Raw genomic sequence first — 21429 nt, 5'->3', positions numbered from 1 at the left:
CTTGAGCTTTTGGAGGTCTGTAGCTATTGACTCTGCAGAAAGTTGGCGACTTCTGCACACTGTGGGCCTCGGCATGCACTATCCCTGCTCTTTGATTTTACGTGGCCTACCACTTAGTAGCTGAGTTGCTGTTGTTCCCAATTGCTTCCACTTTGTTATAATACCACTAACAGTTGACCGTGGAATATTTAGTAGTGGACTTATTACACAGGTGACATCTTATCACGGTACCACGCTTGAATTCAGTGAGCTACTGAGAGCAACCTATGCTTTCACAAATGTTTGTAGAAGCCGTCTGCATGCCTATGTGCTTCATTTTATACACCTGTGACAATGGTAGTGATTGGAACACCTGAATTCAGTGATTTGGAGGGGGGGTCCCAATACTTTTGGCAATATAGTGCATGTCATATAGTATCTGCCAAATAATACAAAGAAGTACATGACACATGTTTCGCCCTTTTTGGGGCTCATCAGCTGTACACACTTTTGCACCCCCTTACAAGTATCGAACCTCAGATGCTGCTCCACAGCGGCTGGTTCTCTTATTTGGCAGGGTGAAGATTGGAGTATTACATTCTTTTAAGTCTGAATCACAATCTGATTGTTAGGTGGTTACCTATTTTAATGCCACATGCTAAATTAAAAAAAAAACACAGATGGTAGCCATTTTGGAAAATAATTTCATTGACTTTTTCTTGGGAACTGCAGCCGCAATTATTCTGATCCATTGCATCTAACCATAGCATGTCATATTGCACATTTTATTAACTTTGAGGACAGAGGTTATATAACACAAATCCGTCATGTCCCATCACATAGCATGTGTTACATTATCCAGACAACATGAATTTTATAAAGTGTAATGACTCGGTTATGTGTCTTCTCGGTAATAAAGTGCAGCATGTCCACAGAACTTGGCATTTCTGTAGCACACAATGCAGTCAGGAAGTTTTGAGCAAATCATTTTTTGAGGACTATTTCATTTATGTTAGGTAGAATGCCCAGAGGGGACTGGGTGGTCTCGTGGCCTGGAACCCCTACAGATTTTATTTTTTTCTCCAGCCTTCTGGAGTTTTTTTTTGTTTTGTCCGTCCACCCTGGCCATCGGACCTTACTCCTTTCTATGTTAACTAATGTTGTCTTATTTTAATTTCTTATTTTGTCTTTTATTTTTCTTCTCTTCATTATGTAAAGCACTTTGAGCTACTTTTTGTATGAAAATGTGCTATATAAATAAATGTTGTTGTTATTTAAGTTGATGCAACAGTGGTTGAGCTATGCCATGACAGTCAATGGTAACTATTCTTAGGTTTCTACCCATATTAAACAAGGCATAAATTACACAAAATCTAGTAGGGCAGAAAAAGTAAACATAGATTTTTATCTTTAGACATTTATATAAATAGATAATTTAGCATCGAGCACAAGACAAGATCAACTCTGGATTAGCCTCTGGATTATTGCAAGGCCCACCTGCACACACATCCACACTTGCACGAGGTCAGTTTGGTATCTCCAGTTGACCTAACACACATGGAGTAAAAGCCACAGAATTTGGAGCCAAGACACTGGAGCTGTTAGACACCATCATTAGCCGCTACTTTAGTGAGCCAACCCGAGGGCATTGAAGCTAAAGCACATTTTAAGATACATTTCTGAAAGTGGAGTAAAGCTAATAGTGCCAACTAAACTAAGTTCTTGCGCTTTATGATTCAATTCTAGATCTATGAGGTTGTGATGATAACCACTGTGGCAGCAGCCAGTTTCAGAATGTGAATAATTTTAATGTCAGTTACCAGCTAGAGATTGTTCAGTAGTTATGCTTTTTTTTTTGATTTTATATACGTTTTTAATCCCAAATTGGAAACTGTCTTTTCACATGACCTGTGGGAGTCAGAGCGCAAGGTCAGCCATTGTACAGCACCCCTGGAGCAATTTTCAGGTTACCGGCTTTGCTCAAGGGCCTAACAGACCATATCAGTGAGATTCAAAAATGAAGGCTCTTTATAACAACACTTTTGTGGACAGTTAGATTTGTCATGACATCACTACCTTGTGGGGCATCTGTTGGTGAAGAAAGATTCACTGATCTTGACTTTGCCGATGATGCTGTGATCTTCGCAGGCTCAATGGAGGCTCTGATCGGGGCTCTCGAGAGACTGAGTGAGGAGTCTGAGTGTCTGGGCTTGAGAGTGTCCAGGATAAAAACCAAGATCCATGGCCTTTAATGACCTAGTGTGTCTGCCTATGGAGAGAGTGCCTGAGAGGTTTATTGAGATATTCATGCCTCTGGTGACTCTTCGTATGAAGTCAGTAGATGGACTGGGAGAGCATGAGGGGGTCAGAAGGTTGCAGGAAAGGGGTGTGTGACGCTCCCAATATCTCTGCAAAAGAATGACGAGTCTTTAGAGTCCTTGTGCTTCCTGTTTTGCTATATGGTTGTGAGACATGGACGGTATCCAGTGACCTGAGACAAAGACCGGGCTCCTTCAGTACTGTGTCTCATCAGAGAGTCCTTGGGTACTACTGGTATGACTTTGTCTCGAATGAGCGGTTGCTCGCGGAGTCCCAAATGAGGCACATTACCTGCAATGTGAGGGAGCGTCAGTTACGGCACTACGGCCATGTGACATGATTCCCAGAGGGTGATCTGGCTTGCAGAGGGCCCGAGCAGCTGGACCAGGCCAAGGGGTCGGCCACGTAACACCTGACTGTGGCAGATAGAGGGTCATTTCCAGGGTGTGGGACTGGACCGTGTGTCTGCCTTGGGGGTTGCCAACTGGGATCCTGAGCTGTTTTGTTGTGTGGTGGGTGCTGTGGTATAGCGGGTCCACAGCTCCCATTCTAAGGCCAGTTTTAAAATAAATGATCACTGCGCTTGCAGCTTAACGAGGGGGTGTGTGGCTGAAGCAGCTCCCGGGATGATTCATGATGTGGGCGTTTCTCACCTAAGCGCACAGGTGAGAAACTGTCCGCATCCTTGACTGTTCTCGGGGCTGCTGATTTGCCACAACTGCCACGTCCTCTTAATAAATAGAAGCGCGAGGCAGCTAAGGGGGAAAAAGAAAAAAGAAAGGAAAGAGAAAGAAAGACGGAGGTTGCTGGAGAGCAGGAAGCAGTGTGGCGAGAGAGCCGGTGTGACCGAGAGAGTGAGTGCAGGCACGCAGGTAGGCAGCTGGAAACCTCCAGTACTGTGCATTTGAAGAATATAAAACAACCAACAATAACTCCATAATTATCGATGAATATCAATATATCCAATGGCAGCAGTGATGTGCATTATATTAATATTGTCCAAATTTACAACCATTTAGGAGAATAAACAATAGGGCATCAGGTTGGTCTAGGCTCTGTTCTCATTTAGGATATGGATGAACTATGTAAAGAAGCTCCTCCTCACTCTGTCCACCCTGGTCTTCAGGCAGTGGTAACTGCAGCACAGAGAAGAGACCGTCATTGGGATGGCTGCTATCACAAATTTCCTTGCCCTGGTCCAACATCACTTAATTTAGATGTCCTGGAAGTTAGAGATTTCTCACCCAGTGATACATTCAGCTGACCGCACCACTCTCTGCTGAACCTTGTGGTCCTCCTACATGATGTCCACAACCAGGTAGTAAAACTTCCTGCCAGGATGCTTTTGATGGTGGATATGTAAAAGTTCTTTAGTATCTGGGAGGGAAACCTAAATTCCTTGAGGACACTAAGGGGCTTGGACCAGTTCAGGGCTCTACTGCATTGTTTTTCCCACAAAAAATCCATTACATACAGTACTTGAAATGTTTTTTTTTTAATTTTTTTTTTTAATATTTTTATTTTATTAATTTTCATTGTAATCATTCCATACAAACAGATCAATTTATAACCCAACAAATTTGAAAACAAATCAAACCCCACCCCTGAGAAGGAGAGCTTAGCTAAAGGAAAATTTCTTTAAGCTTTTTAATAAGGCAACATTAGACAAAAGAAGGGGAGAAGTAAATATCTATATAAATAAGAGATGGAGAAGGGAGTTAAATGCAATAATAGTTAATTCTCTTATTCTAAAATAATATTGATTAAATCCTGCCATGTTTTGAAAAAATTTTGTACAGATCCTCTAACTGAAAATTTGATTTTTTCCAATTTCAAATAATATAAAACATCGGTTTCCCACTGACTTATAAGAGGAGAATTAGGATTCTTCCAATTTAACAAAATAAGTCTGCGTGCCAAGAGTGTAGTGAATGCAATCACCGTTTGCTTGTCCTTCTCCAATTCCAGTCCATCTGGAAGGACACCAAACACAGCTGTTAGTGGGTTAGGAGGGATTGTAATACTAAGGCTGTCTGAGAGGCACTTAAAATTTTTTGTCCAAAATGATGTTAGTTTAGTGCAGGCCCAGAACATGTGACCCAGTGAGGCAGGAGCTTGGTTGCAGCGCTCGCAGGTTGGATCCTGCCCTGGAAACATTTTGGACAGTTTTAAGCGAGACAGATGAGCTCGATATATAATTTTTAGTTGAATAATTCTATGCTTTGCACATATAGAACTCAAGTGAATTCTCTGCTTTGCTACCTTCCACTCCTTTTCTGATATATTGATTAAGAGATCTTCTTCCCAATGTCCTCTTGGATCTTTGAAAGGTAGGGACTCTAATAAGATTTTATATATTACGGAAATAGTGTTTGATTCCTCGGAATTGAGCAGTATTTTTTCCAGCATTGTAGAGGGTGCAAGGTGGGGGAAATCGGGCAATTTCTGTTTAACAAAATTTCTAATTTGAAGATAGTAAAAGAAATGTGTAGCTGGGAGGTTAAATTTTGAACGTAATTGTTCAAAAGATGTAAATATGTTGTCTATATAAAGATCTCTGAGCATTTTAATCCCAAAACTTTTCCAGGTATTAAAAACTGGATATACTTGCGAAGGTTGAAAGAGGTGGTTCTCTTGCAGAGGTGCCACTGATAAAAGATTTTCCATCTTAAAATGCTTTCTAATTTGGTTCCATATTCTGAGTGAGTAAAGCACAATTGGGTTATTAGTATATTTGCGATAACTTTCATTTATTGGAGAGCAGAGCAGGGAATATAAAGAAGTACTACAGGATTTTACTTCTATTGCAGACCAAGCCTGTGTATGTTCATTTATTTGTGTCCAGGTTTTTGAAATGTTAAGCATTTACTTCACTTTGTGGTGTGTTAGTCTTTGTGTTCCATATGCAGCACCCGAGTTAAAAAAAGGAAAAAAAAATAGGTCTTAGTTTAAATAGAATGTCCAACGTTTTTAACATTTCATAATTCCATAATTTCAGGCATTTAATAAACTAATCAAAAACGACTTGGTGTACTAAAGGGACTGAGGGATTACGGCCCACATTTGAGTCCTGGAAGTAAGCAGCTGTTCACTCTTCTAGCATCCCACATATCCTCAAAGACAAGCAGCAATGTAACATCATCCATGTACTGCATAATAAGGTCCATTTAAAGTCAGATTTTATTTTTAATGAATATAGTCATGTCTATATTCTCTGCAAAATCATGAATGGCGACTTTCTGTCTAGACCGAAGGTGAGACAACATCTCATTACCCGGTGTAAGATGTGGCAGGCAGGAGCAGGCATCTCTGCTGAAATGGACACAGGAAGAAAATGGACCTGAAATAATGCAGGAGGTCCCCTGCCTGCAACAGAGTTCAGGGCATATGGTGCCCTGTAAGGAATGGGTACGTTGGTATGCTGGCAGGAATCAACAGAGGGACATAACCCGGCCAGCTTAAAGGAAGGAGAAGAGGAGCTGAATTATTACATACTCGCCAAAATGGCTAGATGACAGCATACCTGGGGAGAGGTACACTCATGGACAACCGCAGAGTATGCTGGGGGTTGTGGTGCTGTAGAGCAGCCCTGTGGGGGTCCCTGGCTGCCACCAGAGGGTGCTATTCTGGGTTATCATCCATGGTCTTTGGGTCTTCGGACCAACCCAGAAGTGCTTCCATCGGGCTATGCCCTGGCACCAGAAGTATTCTCAAGTCCAAGATAAAAGGTACTGCCCCGCCACATACAGGGATTTGGAGCTGGGAGCACAACACTTGCCTGGAGATGTGGAGGAGAGGGAAAAAAACGCAAAGAGAGGTATTGTGTATGTTGCAAGACCATTATAAGGATTATTGTGGTTAATAAATTACTTACTGGAACTGAGGACTTGTCTCTGTGGTGGTGTCTGAGGTCTGGGAGGCTGCAGCACCCCTATTGTCCACACTCGCCAATATCCTCCATTTTAATTTGTGAATGGACTGAACTGAAAAAAGGTTTACAGACCCCCTAGGAATGAAAATAGGATTCAAATTATGGGTTGGGGGAGTTGCTTGTTCTCTGAACAGTGCTGAAAGGTGTGAGCCTTTGACATTTCACTATTAAAGTGGGTGAATTTTGAGAACAATGTTTGTTGTCTAAATATGCTGTCCAAACAGGTTTAGAGCAGTGGTGAGTAACGTCAGTTCTGGAGGGCCGAATTGGTTGCAGGTTTTTATTCTAACCAGATTGCTTAATGAGAAGTTAATTATTTCAAATGAAGCACCTACTGCTCAAGGAACGTTTTTCTGCTTTATTTTAGTTGTCTCGCTTGTTAAGATTTTAAGCCCTTAATTGCCTATTTTAGTCTTAAATAGCTATATTCACCATTTTTAACTGCTCTTTAATAGCAATAAGATGCAAATAACTAAGGAACCAATGGTTCTCCATCTAGCTTGTTTCCATTTACACCTGTATATATTCATAATGAACTATCTGGTTTAGCAAAATACTTAGATGGAAACTGAAGAGAAAAAAGTGAAGGACTGAGAATTACTCATTGCTCATCATTTCAATGATACCCTTAGGAAAGACAAAAAAAATCTAGATATAAGAATGACCTGACATTGCAGTGTTACAACACTAAAAAGCTGTGAAATTATTTAAGATCTGTTATTGGCAACACTTGCTTCCTAATTAAGCAAGTTCATTGGGACAAAAACCTACAGCCGTTGTGGCACTCCAGGACTGATGTGGCTCACTCTTAGTTTAGATCATCTGCTGTCCCATAATTCCCAAACAATTACTTGGAGAGCTGACCCCACTAAAGCCCTGCCACACCACAATTTAATTGGTGAACATTAAACGATCAAAAAATACACTTTTTAAAGAAATGGACAGCAAATTTGTTTTTTGATGTTGAGTATGCTTGTTAGTCCACATGTAAAACTCTGAAAGTCATGAGCTTCCAGTCCTTTTGTGGCCAAGCACTTAAAAACTCTCAGCTTCAGCTGCCTCCATGTAGATTACGTTACATGTCTCCAATGTGCCCTTTACAAGTGGGGCAGGTGCAGGCATTACTGTCTACTGCTTGAATAAGTTGGCATATTAAATTATAAGACTGTGTCGTTTCAATCCCCACTATTGTCTGACGGACTTGAGAAGGTAACTTAATCAGGTGGGAAAAAATTATTCAAAGAACAATATTGAATATTTTAATATATTTCTTTCCTGGCTAATGGTACAGGACACTTGGCATTTGAACCATTAAATTTATGGACCGGTTTACGTACAAAGTTGCGAGATTAGCCAGCAACCATACTAACTGACAACTGTGGAGTACTTTTTTTATATATATATATATTTATATTTATATTTATATATATATATATATATATATATATATATATATATATATATATATAATATACTGCTCAAACAAATTAAAGGAACACTTTTTAATCAGAGTATAGCATCAAGTCAATGAAACTTCTGGGTTATTGATCTTGTCAGTTAAGTAGCAGAGGGGGTTGTTCATCAGTTTCAGCTGCTTTGGTGTTAATGAAATTAACAACATGTGCACTAGAGGGGCAACAATGAGACGACCCCGAAAACAGGATAGATAAAATAAAAAAACCATAAGGTCTTATTTAAAGCATACTAGATGTAATTCTCCCCTCCTCGAACCGCCACCTTATCGTGGTGGAGGGGTTTGTGTGTCCCAATGATCCTAGGAGCTCTGTTGTTGGGGGCTTTATGCCCCTGGTAGGGTCACCCAAGGCAAACTGGTCCTAGGCGAGGGACGTGATAAAGAGCGGTTCAGAAAACCTCCTATGATGCATACAAACATTGGATGGCATTTTCCCTCACCCGGATGTGGGTCATCGGGGCCCCCCTCTGGAGCCAGACCTGGAGGTTGGGCTCAATGGCAAGCACCTGGTGGCCGGGCCTGCAATCATGGGGCTTGGCCAGGCACAGCCCTAGAGGCAACGTGGGTCCTCCTTCCCATGAGCTAACCACCTGTAGGAGGGGCCAAGGAGGTTGGGTGCAGTGTGAGTCGGGTGGTGGCTGAAGTAGGGGTCCTTGGCGGTCCATTCCTCAGTTACAGAAGCTAGCTCTTGAGATGTGGAATGTCACCTCTCTGAAGGGGAAGGAGCCTGAGCTAGCGAGTGAGGTTGAGAGGTTCTGGCTAGATATAGTCGGGTTCACCTCGATGCACAGCGTGGACTCTGGAACCAGTCTCCTTGAGAGGGGCTGGACTCCCAACCACTATAGTGTTGCCCCCGGTGAGAGGCGCCAAGCGGGTGTGGGCATACTTATTGCCTCCCAACTTGGAGCCTGTTCATTGGGGATCACCCCGGTAGACTATAGAGGGTAGCCTCCCCATGCCCTCAGGTGGGGGGACAGGTCCTAACTGTTGTTTGCGTGTATGCGCCGAACAACAGTCTGGAGTACCCACCCTTTTTGGAGTCCCTGTTGGGGACTCCCTTGTTCTGCTGGGAGACTTCAATGCTCATGTGGGCAATGACAGTGAGACCTGGAAGGGCGTGATTGGGAGGAATGGTCCCCCCCGATCTGAACCAGAGTGGTGTTTTGTTATTGGACTTCTGTGCTCGTCACGTATTGTCCATAACGAACACCATGTTCAGACATAGGGGTGTCCATATGTGCACTTGGCACCAGGACACGCTAGGCCTCAGCTCGATGATCGACTTTGTAGTCGTGTCATCGGACTTGCGGCCACATGTCCTGGACACTTGGGCAAAGAGAGGAGCGGAGCTGTCAACTGATCACCACCTAGTGGTGAGTTGGCTTCGATGGTGGGGGAGGATGCCAGTCAGGCCTGGTAGGCCCAAATATATTGTGAGGGTCTGCTGGGAAAGTCTGGCAGAGTCCCCTGTCAGAAGTAGCTTCAACTCCCACCTCCAGCAGAACTTCGACCACATCCTGAGGGAGGTGGGGGACATTGAGTCTGAATGGGCCTTGTTCCCTGCTTCTATTGCCGTATGGCCGTAAGGTGGTCGATGCCTGTTGTGGTGGCAATCCCCAAACCCATTAGTGGACACCGGCGGTGAGGGATGCCATCAAGCTGAAGAAGGAGTCCTACAGGACCCTTTTGTGCTGTGGGACTCTGGAGGCAGCTAATAGGTACCGGCAGGCCAAGCGGAATGCGGCTTCGGTGGTTGCTGAGGCAAAAACTCGGGTGTGAAAGGAGCTTAGGGAGGCCATGGAGAACGACTTCCGGACGGCTTTGAGGAGATTCTGGTCCACCATCCAGCGTCTCAGGAGGGGGAAGCAGTGCAGTGTCAACTCTGGACGTTGTGGGTCGGTGGTGGGAGTACTTCGAAGACCTCCTCAATCCCACTAACATGTCTTCCAATGAGGGAGCAGAGCCTGTTGACTCGGAGGTGGGCTCTCCCGTCTCTGGGACTAAGGTCACCGAGGTGGTCAAAAAACTCCTTGGAGGCAGAGCCCCAGGGGTGGATGAGAAATGCCCGGAGTTCCTCAAGGCTCTGGATGTTGTAAGACTGTCTTGGTTGACACGCCTCTGCAACATCGCATGGACATCGGGGACAGTGCCTCTGGATTGGCAGACCTGGGTGGTGGTCCCCCCGCTTTAAGAATTGGGACCGGAGGGTGTATTCCAACTACAGAGGGATCGCACTCCTCAGCCTCCCTGGAAAAGTCTATTCGGGAGTCCTGGAGAGGAGGGTCCATCAGATAGTCGAACCTCGGATTCAGGAGGAACAGTGTGGTTTTCATCCTAGTCACGGAACAGTGGACCAGCTCTACACCCTTGGCAGGGTCCTGGAAGGTGCATGGGGGTTTGCCCAACCAGTCTATATGTGTTTTGTGGACTTGGAAAAGATGTTCAACCGTGTCCCTAGGGGAATCCTGTGGGGGGTGCTCCGCGAGTATGGGGTACCAGACCCCCTGATAAGGGCTGTTCTGTTCCTATACAACCGGTGTCAGAGCTTGGTCTGCATTGCCAACAGTAAGTCAAACCTATTTCCGGTGAGAGTTGGACTCCGCCAGGGCTGCCTTTTGTCACCAATTCTGTTCATAACTTTTATGGACAGAGTTTCTAGGCACAGCCAGGGAGTTGAGGAGGTCCGGTTTGGTGGGCTCAGGATTGGGTCACTGCTTTTTGCAGATGATGTTGTCTTGTTTGCTTCATCAGGCTGTGATTTTCAGCTCTCACTGGATCGGTTCACAGCCGAGTGTGAAGCGGCTGGGATGGGAATCAGCACCTCCAAATCCGAGACCATGGTTCTCAGCCGAAAAAGGGTGGAGTGCCCTCTCAGGATTGGGAGCAAGATCCTGCCCCAAGTGGAGGAGTTCAAGTATTTTGGGTCTTGTTTACGAGTGAGGGAAGAATATAGCGGGAGATCGACAGGCGGATCAGTGCGGTGTCTGCAGTGATGCGTGCTCTGCATCGGTCTCTTGTGGTGAAAAAGGAGCTGAGCCGAAAGGAAGAGCTAGTAGAAGTGGCCGGGGAGAGGGAAGTCTGGGCATCTCTGCTCAAGCTGCTGCCCCTGTGACCTGATCTCGGATAAGCAGAAGAGGATGGATGGATGGATGTATGGATGGAATTCTAATGAAAGATCAAGTTAATAGAAAACAACGCTCAAAAAGAAAACACAGATTCCAGGTAAAATAACCTTCTTGACCCCATTCAATGCAATTCAGTGTCATCAGATTAGGTAAACTTTGTTAATCCCATTACATCTTGCCTGAAGAAGGGGCCTGAGTTGCCTTGAAAGCTTGCATATTGTAATCTTTTTAGTTAGCCAATAAAAGGTCATTTTGCTCGGCTTTTCTCTTAATCCCATGGGGAAATTCAGAAGGCCATGGATGAATCTGGTCAGATCCTACCCTGGCAGCACTGGGTGCAAGTGGTAGGAGGATATTGCAGGGCCCAGTCATCTACCCAAACACATGGGGCCAATTTAGAATTGCCAATCAACCTAACATATGGATGTTGATTATGTAAGAGGAACACTCACCCACATACTGGGAGATCATACAAATTCCATGCAGCCGATGGCCAGTTGTGAGATTTAAACCGGGGACGTTGGATGCCTGAGACAGCAGCTTTAACCACTACACCACCGTGCAACCCAAAATTTCAAGTGACAACTCCTTCTTTAATTAGATGGCCAAACCCAATGGGTGTGAGTATCAGTGAAATGGACGGGTTTTCCCGGACTGAGGCGCCCAGGCCACCCGTCACTGCAGCTTGTTGCTCAATTCATTGTTACTACTCCCCCACAAACATTAGAATGGTTTTTGTTAAATAAAAAACATGTGTATGGCAAGTTTGTGCCAGTGTTTCTGCAATAAAGAAAGCAGTAGAGCTGTGCATGCAAATAGGCCACAGCAAACAAATCAAAAGGCACAATCTTCTTTGATGACTCAGATTCTAACTTGTGCCAGAGAAGGCAAAGCCTGCTGCACTGAACACGTTAGACAGAGAGCAAAGTACAAGACTGAAACTGCTGAACAGCATGGAGGCCAAGAGGAAAAGCCGGGAAGGTCCCCGTCCTCTTTTTCATATTGGGCTTCTGAACCTACAGAAGTTCTTTCCTGTAGAAGGGAATGGTGGGTGTGCTAGACAGCATACTAGTAAATGGGAGGACGCAGGAAGTCATTTGTAACTTAGCTTGCTGTTCCTTAGGTATTGGTTTGGGGTTTAATTAATAAGAATGAGATTCCATTGCTATATAAAATTAAGAAAAAAATTAAGCAAGCCTCTTAATCAACCAGTACTTTTGTGGTATGAAAAATGTTTTAAAATGTGCTGCATCATTAACACTGATGGTATTCACTCTAAAAGGTGCAATAGCGACAGAAAATGAATTTTTGTGGACTAAAAGATATTCATTAACAAATATGAAAGTGACATCCATTTCCATTGGGCCACCTGGAGTGGAGGAGTGTGTTGGCTATTGTATCATTACTATTGTGTGCTGCTGACATTTTAAAAGTTATCGATGCCAGGAGCCACTGACACTGAACAAACCAGTCTTCTGAAGGATGTTGCATTGTCAGTAATGTCTGATTACTCAATTCTGTCATGCTTTGAAGAACAATTTAAATAGGGCACACTGACCAGACAAATAAACACTGTCAGTTAAATCTTTGACGCAGCAGGCAATTTCTCTTTTCTAAATAAACTGCAAAACAGTAGACTCATTGGAAATCCCCAGTTAGAATGTCTTTCTTTCTGGCATCTATGCCTATGTGATCTTACCTAGTATTCCTATGTGGAATGTCAGTAAGCTGAACAATCTTAATCACTGGAGCCCTGCCTAATGTACCTAGACAATTAGTGTTTTCTCAAAGTCACTGGGACCCTCTATTTCAAATAAACATGGCCAATGTAATGAGCAGCAGGGTCTGTATTAATGGCCATAAGCACAATGCGAGGGTGATTACTTGGTTATCTTAATGACCACACCCGTACAGAAACATCTGTTTTCACTATAATTTGTATCCCTTATTTATTCAGGGGCAGTGCAGTGAATAGCACTGCTGCCTTGCGGATCTGCAATCTTGGGTTAGAATCCCACATCCTAGATGTTGCCCTTTTGAAGTCTGAATATTCTTCCCATATCTTTGTGTAATTTCCTCCTACATCTGAAAAAGGTGCAAGTTAGGTTAATTGGTGATTCTAAACTGGCCCTAATGTATGTGTGTGTGTGTGTGTGTTTGCCTTGCGCCCAGTGCTTCCAAGATAGACCCCTGCATCCCTAACATGGATTAAATGATGTTATTAATCCAGGTGTTTCCTTAATTCAACCAATCACCTCCAACAGGCAACATAATGCATATCAACAAACTTGTCTTCAATGAAAGTCACTCAAATTCTATTCTTTACTGCATAAATCATGACTTTGAAATCTGGAGTGAGGTTATGCACAGTCTGGTTACAATCTGCCTGCAGTTTTCTTATTTTCTCTTTGTCGAGGCTGAAGACTGGCATCACAAAATGCATAGTGGGTAAAAAAAACCTAGCTGCCTAGACATCCAGCCATCATTCTGCTTGGATTTTGGGCTGGTTTTCTTGGAAAGGTGAAGGGCATGCCTCATCTAATAGAAATATAAAACTCAGATGGCATCCTGTTGCTGTCCTTGTCAAAGGGCAGAGAGTAAACATATGCAGCTAGGCTACTGGTTATGTGTGTGTGTGCTCAAAGAACAAATCATCCATAGAAAGAAAAACGCAAATGCAAGAGCCTATTTCACACAAGCCATGATATTTTTGTGGCCTCCATTCACCAATGTGAGCTGCACTCTCTATCCCTTCCTCCCACACATCATCGGCACCCTTCTTAGCAAAGCGTCAAAGTAGGCCACTTCTCAAAAGGAAAAGAGTTCTTCTATCCTGCAACACATGACTGGAGATTTTATAAATATTGCAAAAGCAACTGCACTGTGGTGAGCAGGAGATAATGGAATGAAACAAGCAAAGCTTTGCTAAGTGCCTTCTTACTGGGGTAGCAAAAAAAGAAAAGAATGGCCAAAGGACGTAAGAAACACTGGTTATTCGGCTTTAAGCCCCCCACTCTCAAAAGCTGTCTTTTCTGCACCCCTTTGGGCCCTGTGTTGTCCTCACTTGTATCTGACCTTGAGCTACTCTTTTTTTGCATGGGCTGCTTCTCCTTCTTTAGTACAAGGTTCATTGCACACACACATATTCACAAGCAAGCACAGGAGGAGAAAACCAAAATAAAACCGAATTAGCAAAATGAATCCTGCCTTCCCTTCAGGGCTCTACAAAGCAGTAGTGCCCATTAGTATCAAGCAGATTGGCTTTCCTACGAAGTAGTTTCCAAATAACACAGCATTTGGCTGCAACTCACATTCTTAGTAGTGATACTTGGTGCAAACTCACCTATCCATTGATCTTCTGTGCTGGTGGCATTGGCCAGAAGGTTCAGTCCATCACATGTTAAACTCAGGTGAATTAATGTGTCCTAACAAGCATGTCTTTAAAATGTGGAGTACAAGAGAAAACCCCACTTAATCTCAGGGAGAACATGCACACTCCACACAGACATTGGGTTTCAAGACTAGGACTCTGGAGCTGTGAGGCACGGAGTTTTCATAAATAGACCAGGATATCTCAGTCTCACTAAGCCAGAGGTTATCACTCTTCTAATAGTGTAGGCTTTGTTTTTTTTTTCATCTTAACTAAAGTATATGGATCTTTTTACTGATCATTTACATAAAAAATGTATAGTTATGCGGGTGGCATGGTAAGACAGTGGTAGAAGTGCTGCCTCGCAGTTAGGAGACCATGGTTTGCATGCCAGGTCCTCCCTGCATTGAGTCTGTATGTTTTCCATGTGTCTGCGTGGGCTTCTTCCGGGTGCTCCGGTTTCCTCCCACAGCCCAAAGACATGCAGGTTAGGAGTGATTGGCAATGCCACATTGACCTGTGTGTGTGCATTCACCCTGAGATGGACTGGCACCCTGTCCAGTGTTTGTACCTGCTTTGTGCCCCATACTTGCTCAGATAGGCTCCAGCACCCTTGCAATTCTGTTCAAGGTTAAGTGGTCTTAGAAAATGGTGTGGTATAGTATGTATAGTTATATGTGCAATGGAAATTATGCAATCGTATGTACATTTCTGTTTCTTTATTATATTTGTAAAACTGTGTACAACTACTCTGAGCCTGCCTTCACTTGTTAGATCAAATTAGATAAACCTTATTAATCCCATGGGGAAATTTAGTTGCATACAGCAGCAGAAATATAAAACACAAGGGTACAAACTCACTGGTCAAATAATAACAGCCGATCATATAAATGAAACTAAATCAATATTGTGCAGATATTTCAAAATGAACTTAAAGAGTATATCAAGAGGAAACATTGAATTGCCTGATAGCAGTGAGCAGAAAAGACCCCAAGAGGCACTTCCTAACACGCTGTGGTGAAATAAGCCTGTGGCTAAATGTGCTCCAAGAGAGCTCCGCCTGGAAGGGATGGAGGGGATTTTTCAGGATGGTATCTGATTTGCCACCATCCTCTTTTCCACAACAGTTTCCAGTATGTTTGCCCAGAGAAGGAGCATGCTTTCCTTATAAGTCTGTTCAGGCATTGTGCTTCTTTTGAGCTCAGGTTGCTTCACCTGGAGACCGTGTGTAGTACAACACACTGCCTAATATGGACTGCTATAAGTAGAATATTTCCAGCAGCTTGCTACACACAACAAAAGACTTGAGTCTAGGTAACAAGTGCAGTCTACTCTGGCCGTTCTTGTACAGTGCCAATGTGTTGTCAGACCAGTCCAGTTTGTTCTGACCAATTCTTAAGAATAAATGGAGTTGAATTGAATTCAATATATCAATGAACTTCATTATAATACTAATTTATATGGTGTCTACATCTATAAAATTTGATGAAATGGTTGTGGTTTATGCCTGTAGCTGCCAGGACTGGATTTATTTATTCAGAACTGTTTGCCAAATAAGCAAGTTTGGAGAAATTATGAATAGATGGGTAGGTACAATTCACCTATATCAATAGCCATAATCTTTGTTGGACTGCTATCCAGTTCAAGGCTGATTCATGCCTGGTGATTCAAGAGCAGACTTTACAGTGTTTTTGGAAAGAACAAGGTCAAAAACATGTAAAGTGGGATGGGTTTTATTGTATAGTTTTGATTTGCATGAGTTACTCTAAGTTCCTTTCAACAATGTGTAGGTTAAGTTAAATCGGTGACATTAAACTGGCTTGGGATGAGTGGGCATGGGGTGTGTGAACCACCATATAACAAGCAAGAAAGCAGGGCACTTATCCTTGTCTATATACCCTTTTTCTTAATCCACAAGCATCCACTCAAATATAATTGTAATAACACAAACATTACTTTGACATTTTTCTTGTTATATGAAATAACAGCCACCATGTTCTTTTTGAAGCAACATAGTGGTCCGGTGGTTTGCTGAGTTCAAATCCTTTCCTGTCACTGTCTATGCCAAGCATGTGCATTCTTCAGTGTATATACAGGTGGTGGTCATAAAATTAGAATATCATGGCAAAGTTGATTTATTTCAGTAATTCCATTCAAAAAGTGAAACTTGTATATTAGATTCATTCATTACACACAGACTGATGTATTTCAAATGTTTATTTCTTTTAATGTTGATGATTATAACTGACAACTAATCAAAGTCCCAAATTCAGTATCTCGGAAAATTAGAATATCAATTAAGACCAATGCAAAAAAAGGATTTTTAGAAATGTTGGCCAACTTAAAAGTATGAACATGAAAAGTATGAGCATGTACAGCACTCAATATTTAGTTGGGGCTCCTTTGGCCTGGATTACTGCAGCAATGCGGCGTGGCATGGAGTCGATCAGTCTGTGGCACTGCTCAGGTGTTATGAGAGCCCATGTTGCTCTGATAGTGGCCTTCAGCTCTTCTGAATTGTTGGTTTCTGGCGTATTGCATCTTCCTCTTCACAATACTCCATAGATTTTCTATGCGGTTAAGGTCAGGCAAGTTTGCTGGCCAATCAAGAACAGGGATACCATGGTCCTTAAACCAGGTAGTGGTAGCTTTAGCACTGTGTGCAGGTGCCAGGTCCTGTTGGAAAATGAAATCTGCATCTCCATAATGTTCGTCAGCAGCAGGAAGCATGAAGTGCTCTAAAACTTCCTGGTAGACGGCTGCATTGACCTTGGACCTCAGAAAACACAATGGACCAACACCAGCAGATGACATGGCACCCCAAACCATCATTGACTGTGGAAACATTACACTAGACCTCAAGCAACGTGGATTCTGTGCCTCTCCTCTCTTCCTCCAGACTCTGAGACCTTGATTTCCAAAGGAAATGCAAAATTTACTTTCATCAGAGAACATAACTTTGGACCACTCAGCAGCAGTCCAAAGGCGAGACGCTTGTGACGCTGTTTCTTGTGCAAGAGTGGCTTGACACAAGGAATGCGACAGCTGAAACCCATGTCTTGCATACGTCTGTGTGTGGAGGTTCTTGAAGCACTGACTCCAGCTGCAGTCCACTCTTTGTGAATCTCCCCCACATTTTTGAATGGGTTTTGTTTCACAATCCTCTCCAGGGTGCGGTTATCCCTATTGCTTGTACACTTTTTTCTACCACATCTTGTCCTTCCCTTCGCCTCTCTATTAATGTGCTTGGACACAGAGCTCTGTGAACAGCCAGCCTCTTTAGCAATGACCTTTTGTGTCTTGCCCTCCTTGTGCAAGGTGTCAATGGTTGTCTTTTGGACAACTGTCAAGTCAGCAGTCTTCCCCATGATTGTGTAGCCTACAGAACTCGACTGAGAGACCACTTAAAGGCTTTTGCAGGTGTTTGGAGTTAATTAGCTGATTAGAGTGCGGCACCAGGTGTCTTCAATATTGAACCTTTTCACAATATTCTAATTTTCCGAGATATTGAATTTGGGACTTTCATTAGTTGTCAGTTATAATCATCAAAATTAAAAGAAATAAACATTTGAAATACATCAGTCTGTGTGTAATGAATGAATCTAATATACAAGTTTCACTCTTTGAATGGAATTACTGAAATAAATCAACTTTGTCATGATATTCTAATTTTATGACCAGCACCTGTACATGGCTTTTTGTCTTGGTGTTTCAGTTTTTACCCCTAACACCCTAAACGAGGAGCATGCCAGGTCAATCAGCAACTCCAAACCATCCCTGTATAAGTAAGATTCACTGTGTGAGGGAATGTACCTACCATGACTTAGCACCAATTCAGATTTGGTTCCTCACACCAGACACTGTCAGAATGGCATCCATTTCCCCAACAACTGAACTAAATGGGTTTAGTGAGTGAATTGATGGATTGATGTTTTATCCACTCAAAGTTTTTAGCAACACTAGAAAATCATATGCGTATGCAAATGCAAATAGAGTGAAAGGCTATCTTTGTTTACAATTCAAAGTTTGTTTTCGTCAATTGTAATGCATACATTTTAATTCTTATTTGTTTGTATTACAGTATCTCAAACCCAAAGGGGTTTGGTATGAACAGATAAAAAGTATACACCAGAAGGACGGTCATAACATATACCGTCTTATTCAACATACAGTGTGCCAAAACATTTCATATTTAACACATGCAGAACACAGTGCAAAAATATATCATTTCATAGTCATTCATTGGCATTCATAGTCAAACTCTGAACTTATTGGTCTGAGCTTAGATACTGTGGTACAATATACCACATTACTGTAGTAACAAGAATTTGTATAGATACTGTATCTGTAACATCATGGTGTAAGCTGGATTGTGTGTCTATTTGTGCAGTTGTCAAAATCCACCAAATCATACATACAGATCATACCTTTCCTTACCATCTTACCAGTACCTGTCCTAGCAGCTTTGGGTGGAAGGCAGAAACCAGTCTTTTATGCAGCTTCAGTCTAAGGCTGAGCGCATTCATGTTCTCCTACCCTCACTGACTCACACCAGCCCAGTTATGAGTCTTTATTAAATCTACCATATTGTTCTTTTGATGTGGGAAAGAATCAGAATATCTGTAGAAAAACATGCAGCCACGTAGAGGATATAAAAATTCCACTGAAGAAGTACTAACTACTGCGCCACTTTACCACCTCTTCTAAATCAGAGATATCAAACTCCAATCATGCAGCTCCACAGAGACGGTGGGTTTCTGTTAATTACTTAATTATAGGTCAATGATTTCCGCTTAAAGGGACACGTTTTTTCTAGATTATTAGTTCATTCACTTGTTATGGTTCGAAATCCTTGGTGGTTCATTTTCTTTTAACCAACGGCCACTTTAGCAATAAGAGGCAAAAAGCAAAAGAAGTCAACACCTAGGCTGCTAACCAGGGTAGTGGATATTCCACGAGGCGACCTATAAGCGCACAAGCCAGGCTTATTTCAGCAGTTTTCGGTTCCACCAAAGAGGATCGTGGTAACTCATAGTCGATAAATGAGGGTAATCCCTTTAGCGTGTTCCGTCCCAGGATTCAGATGTAGCTTAGTGTATAGTGTTGTGGCTTGAGAGTTCGTGAAACTCCAGTTCGATGAGAAACACAATCTTTGAAAAAGGTTCCGACGTTTTTTGTTAATCTAATATTGCTACATTCTTAGTTACACTACCGTTTAAATTTTTCAGATATATTCATTACAAAAGTGTCAAAACATTGAAAGCTATTCTGTCAATTAAAACGTTAAGGGATATAAATATATCCCACTTAAAAATGTAATACGCTTTAATTAAATTGGTTATAAAGACGTGTTCGTTAAGTATTGAAAGGGCTAGTTATAAGTCTGTAAACTTGTAACAACAGGTGGCAAATGAATGTTCTCTTTAATATAATTTACAAGAAAAAATGCAATACTAGAAAACGTTTTCAGATCTGCCACAGCGTGCACCTCTTACCGCCTCCCACGTAAAGCTTTTAAGCCCCCAACACAAATAATGATTAAGAGTAATGACCCATGTTTTTTATACATACACATGCATATATATATATATATATATATATATATATATATATATATATATATATTATATATATATATATATATATATATATATATAATGATATGGATAATTTATATATAATGATATGGATAATTATTCTTAATAATTATTTGTATATATATATATATATATATATATATATATATATATATATCATGATATCTTTGTTATAGTTGTCTAATTATAAAGAGTGAAATACATTATTTCTAGAACATATTCATAAGCGTTTTAAATAGATTCCATCACACATCTTAAAAACTGATAGTATGCGACATCTTTATTACTCTTATAATAGTCGCGAGAGAAGCTGTGTGCCAACTTATAGCTAACCAGCTAAATGCCGTTAAGCACATTACATTTTTTAATGTGCGTACTATGTAATTAAAGTGATATTATTTGAATATTCAACTATAATAATGACATTTGAAAGTCTTTTTTCGTAATTGCATAGTAATTAATAATTTTCAAATGGCATGCTTAAAGCATTGTTTACATTTTGTTCTCAGCAGCAACTTGAATTTTGTGAAGCGCACTAAGTTAAATTGAAGAGCATACTTCAGAATGGTAACTGTACAACTTTTTAAAAAATTTAATAATTTTATAGATTTATTTGTTAAAAAAATATATACATAATGATTTTAGAAATCTTACAAAAAGTACAGCAGTCACCTCACTCGTGCACTAGAGTTTGACCTGAATCAGAATGACTGGTAGCACTAATGGACATAGATATTAATACAATTTTAAAAAGACTTAACTGTATTTTGATGCTACAGCATACAGCATGATACGCGTTTAACATAATCAGCCTTTAATTTACTTAATCAAGCATCAGCCTGGCGGTTTACCCGCGATTGTATGCAGTCGTGATATTTGGAGTGCCTATAGAACATTACCTAGTATCACTGAGAAACTTTGGCAATGTTTCACCTATTAAGAACTTTTCAAAAAAGGCCTTCTTGATTGCACTAATGTCATATTTACCAGAAAACACCACAAAAAATCATCTTTGGCCCAAGGCATGCCTGCCAACCTCCCGATACATTGGCAGCGCTGCACAGAAATGCAGCAAATGCGGAGAAGCGCAAACTGATGAAAGCATTTACAGAGAGATACTGTATTGATGAAAGTGATGTTGCTTTTTGAAAATATTAGGTCTCAAAGATCTGTCCACTCCTTTAACGATTTTGATACTAGTTGTGTAAAAGCTCGACATACAATCCGAGCTCCCACGTCCACTGGAATATTCAAGGAATGTAAACGCCAAGACTGAACCCAAATAATCGTTAAAAGGAAATAGACTTTCTGTGTAGTGAATCTAATCAGAACCATATTAATACAATTAATCAGTACATTTACCACCCCATTATTGCATTATTTATAATGAAGATTTAATTTACTGGCAGATCAGTTACAAAAAAAATATTTTTTAATATCTCACTAGTGAAAAGACTACGAGAACAATATGGACTATTCTAAGAGCTTCTCTCGCCTTGTTTACAGCGGACCGCTCGTGCGACTCAAGGTTTACTTTTTGTTCAGATGTCGAAAAGACCGCCAATCTCTGTGTTTTATGTTTTGTATATCGTCAATTAATTAAGATGACATTTAGAAAAACAGAGTGGTCTGTA

Source organism: Erpetoichthys calabaricus, chromosome 11 (genome assembly GCF_900747795.2).
Source record: "Erpetoichthys calabaricus chromosome 11, fErpCal1.3, whole genome shotgun sequence".
NCBI classification, from domain to species: Eukaryota; Metazoa; Chordata; class Cladistia; order Polypteriformes; family Polypteridae; genus Erpetoichthys; species Erpetoichthys calabaricus.
This window is presented reverse-complemented; position numbering follows the sequence as displayed.